The 3,971-nt window shown below is 45.0% G+C and overlaps 2 protein-coding genes across 2 annotated transcripts in view; both read left to right on the top strand.

The window, feature by feature from the left end:
- Positions 1 to 2,933, top strand: part of TLL2 (tolloid like 2) — a 79,615-nt gene extending 76,682 nt beyond the window's left edge. The window contains exons 23-24 of the mRNA XM_031554573.1: positions 1,988 to 2,053; positions 2,462 to 2,933. The gene's annotated coding sequence lies outside the window, so the exon portion shown is untranslated. The remainder of the gene's footprint in view (positions 1 to 1,987; positions 2,054 to 2,461) is intronic.
- Positions 1 to 3,971, top strand: part of ZP4 (zona pellucida glycoprotein 4) — a 31,765-nt gene that overhangs the window by 4,887 nt on the left and 22,907 nt on the right. The gene's annotated exons all lie outside the window — the stretch shown is intronic.

Here is a 3,971-nt window from a genome sequence, read left to right as displayed (position 1 = left end):
TTCAACTGCAACAGCAAGCACACCTGTTGAGACTAGATTGTTCTTATGGGTAGAATTTGTTTCATTATTAATTTGACTGATTACATATAGAGTATTTCCCCTCTAAAATCATAGAATCTTTTGAGTTGAAGGGACCTTTAAAGATCGTCTAGTCCAACACTCCTACAATGAACAGCTCGATCAGATTGGTCAGATCCCTGTTGAGTCTGATCTTGAATGCCTCCAGGGATGGGACATTCACCACCTCTCTGGACAATCTGTTCCAGTGCTTCACCAACTTTGTTGTATAAAAAAACAAACAAACAAACAAACAAAAAAAAAACAAAACCTTTTTCCTTATATCCGTTCTAAATCTCCCCTCTTTTAGTTTGAAACCATTTCCCCTTGTCCTATCACAGCACACCCTGGTAAAGAGTCTGTCTCCTTCTTTCATATAGCCCCTCTTTACGTAAGGAAAAGCCACTACCAGATCTCCCCGGAACCACCTCTTCTCTAGGCTGAGCAGCCTCAGTTCTCTCAGCCTGTCCTTGTAGGGAGGTGTTCTATCCCTTGGATCATTTTTGTGGCCCTCCTTTGGACGTATCCAACAAGTCCACGTTTCTTCTCCACGTCTGGATGCAAATCAAACTTCCATATCTCCTTTCTATCCCAGTGTGTAGTATAGTTGGGCTTGATAGCACTGTTGTGGCCCAGCGCTGTAGTTTTGTTCATCATGTTGGCTATTCTTTTTGCATGTTAGGGCACGCACTCAGCTACTAAGCACAGAATTAAAGGATCACACTGCATGTGTTTGACATGACTCTTTCTTTGTGAATTAGTATAAACTTTGGGTGGTCGGAGTAGCTGCAGGGATACCCAGCTTCCTGGCATTGGTCCTTGCAGTCATGTTGGCAGTGGTCTGTGTTCTCCAGAGGTCAAACTTCAGATGGAAACAGGTAAATACCTTCCTTCACCAGAACGTCTTGCCACTTCCAAGCCTAATCCTCTATGTCAGAAGGCTGATTCAGTCCTCTCTGTATCTCTTGGAAAGTTCAGGACTGCACTCCTGGGCACTCAAGCTATCACTGCTTTACTTAGGTGTTAAAGGATCATAAGAATCAAAGAGAAATTTAAGTGAAAATTCAGAAGAGGCACTTCCAGATGGTCTGTTAACTAGCAGAAAACAAAATCTATGGCCATGGCTCTTCAGTGGATTCTTGTCACCCAAGGAGGAATCCTCTGATTCCAAAATGGTGTTAATTAGCTCCCAAAGCATTGGCAAGTTGTTTCATAATAACTAGTTTTGTCAGCTTTTCTTCTGTTCCAGACTGTGGGTTGGGTTTCGATGTGCTATGTCTCCAGTGATGGGGTAGAGTCAGAGGTTTCTGTAGCACCATACTTCTTTCCTCTGAGGTGAAAAACCATTCATATGCCCGTGGAGGAGAAAAGTCAGGAAGCACCATAGCAGCCAAACACTGACAGTTCTGCCTGAAATGGTCTGTTCCTTCCCCTGCTACTTTATAGAAGTTTTTAACCAGCTCTAGTTCTTGCATGGCTCGTTCTGTTCTCACTCCAGAAAGAAACCTATAACAGTACTAAGGGAAGTGGCATCCCTGTAGTTGTTGTTCATTAATATCTTTTTGTGTTCTGCTTTTCTAATTGTAAATGTGCAAGTGAGGGTTTTTCTCCTGTATTAAATGATCATAAGAATTTGGAATGTTGTAGTGAAAACAACTCTTGGGCATTAAGTGATCTCTTCTGAAAGGTGATTCCCATGGGCTGGCTGGCATCAAAAGGTCTATGTGGTTGTCCCAAATGAAAAAATCATTTTGACAAGCATCTTAAAATGTTAGTTTATTATCCTCCATGGTTATTTACACGCTGAGCATGTTCTGAGTTCAGAAACTGCTTAATAACAAAACATTTTCTCACAGCTTTGTGCTCTTTGTAAAGTTATGGTGAGTTGTAGACAGATGTTCTTTGTCACTGATTTTGTTCATTGCTTTAGACGAGTGAATGTTGCGAAGTGCAAGAAGAACATGAATATGAAAAATCCCCTCCCAGACCTCCAAATGTAAGTCATAATTTGACTGACTCTGCTACTGAGTTACTAAATACAGGGGTGGCTTTAGCAGTAGGAATGGAGACCTCATGGGAAGCTCCTTTTCCTTGCTATCCCAGAGCTCCTATGTTACCAGTATTTCTATCTATGTGTCTGTCTGATGGAATCCCTGCAACGGATTGTGTGATGGCAGTGTGATGGACTGCCATTGTTTTAGAGTACATGGGTAAAAGAGTTGCATCCTGCTTGGGCAAATGTGGGAAGGAGAGGGAGGTATGAACCAGAAATGTGACCCAATGTGACGTTTTCATCAAAATACTGCCAAACAGTTCCAAGAGGGGTAGGAATTCTAGTGTTCTCTATTCTCTGCAGCCTGAATACTTAGTAACAGCCATCACAGAAATGATATTTTGCCTCTAGGATATATACCTGAATGTGCTGGAGGAGACAACAAATGTCTATGTAAATGAAGATCAAGGAAAACACTTCAGAACAGGAATCCAAAAACAAGAAAAGGCCCCACGGGTGAAGAAGCCCAGAACAGAGCCACCTGTGACAGAATCCATTTATGAAAATCACCCTCCCTCTTGCTGAGAGAAAAGTACAAAGTGATGGCTGGGACCAGAAATATCAGACACCATTTTCAGGACACCACAGGTCCCACAGCTGTGTTTCAAGAACAAGAGAGCTTTGTATTTGTGTGTTCTTGAAATTTTGGAGGGTTGGACAGGGACATTGTGAGGGGAAAGAACCTGATTGAGATTCAGCCTCTGAGTGGCTCAGAGATACTCTCCTCATTTGGGGAGTATGAAAACTGTCCGGGAGAGGTGGCTTTACTATCCTCCAATGTTTAACATACTCCGTTTTAATAAAGAACATGTAAGTCCTCGTAGTGATACACCTGGAAGAGAAGGACAACTGGAGTGTTTACAGGAGTCCCCATCACTCAGGTGCTTTTGCTCCTCAGTGGTGCCTAGGAGGGCAATGAGGCAGCATTGTTCTCATTTGACAGGAGGAGACAAGACTGTAAGTGAGAAAGAAATCTGGAGGCAGAAAGAAACTCCAGCTGCTGTCCTTCCACCCAGGGATGGCAATTCCACTCCGTTCTCTGCTAGGGAAAAGCTGGGACATAGCATGCTTAGTGAATAAGAGAGGACTCCAACAGCAGACAGAGATCCTACCAAAGGGGAAACAGCGTAGAAGCTCTGGCTAACTTCAGCCTCTGAACTGGGGGGAGTGCTGTCTTCCAGGAGGAATGTTGAAGCTTTCTGTCGACATCCTGTGGGCAGCATACTGGCAGGGGTCCTTGCAGGCAGCAGCAGTGAGTTCAGTGGTGAAGCAGGCAGGGCCTCACCCTGGGAAGGACATTCCTGCCTGCACAGCACTGCCCACATGCACTCTGACCTGTTGTGTGAGCAGTGGCTGAGGACACAGTCCTAACCCAAACAAAGGAACAGCTCAAGTCCTCATAAACAGATTGTTCTTTATTGGGTCATTAGCATAAACATACGGCATAGCAACATGGTCCCTCTGCAAAGTCTGCTGCTGGGACACACAAGACCAGAGAAGGGGGTGTTGGATAGCCAGGGAGTCACAGCTGTGAGCAAAGCAGCTGTTCAGTGGGACTGCTGTGCTCATGGAGCATATGCACAGAGTGTCATGTCAGTAGGGTGCAACATCACCTTCTGCGCTGTGATGAGGAGGAGCAGTTCTGTGTTTGATCTGCCTGGGACATTGTCTGTGGGCTGTTCTTGTGGAGGCTTTGGGTTGGTGGGGCAACGTTCCTGCCACTGGTTTGAGTCGGGGAGGTGTAAAGGAGCAGACTGGCTTAGGAGCACAGCAGTGAGGTTTTGTGCCCCTCAGCGGGGGATGGCACAGAGCTGGTAGTAGGGAGGAACATTTCCTGTCCCACTCAGTGTTGGGGTGATGT

The sequence above is a fragment of the Meleagris gallopavo genome, chromosome 8 (assembly GCF_000146605.3).
Source record: "Meleagris gallopavo isolate NT-WF06-2002-E0010 breed Aviagen turkey brand Nicholas breeding stock chromosome 8, Turkey_5.1, whole genome shotgun sequence".
In the NCBI taxonomy this organism is placed as follows: domain Eukaryota; kingdom Metazoa; phylum Chordata; class Aves; order Galliformes; family Phasianidae; genus Meleagris; species Meleagris gallopavo.
This window is presented reverse-complemented; position numbering and strand designations above follow the sequence as displayed.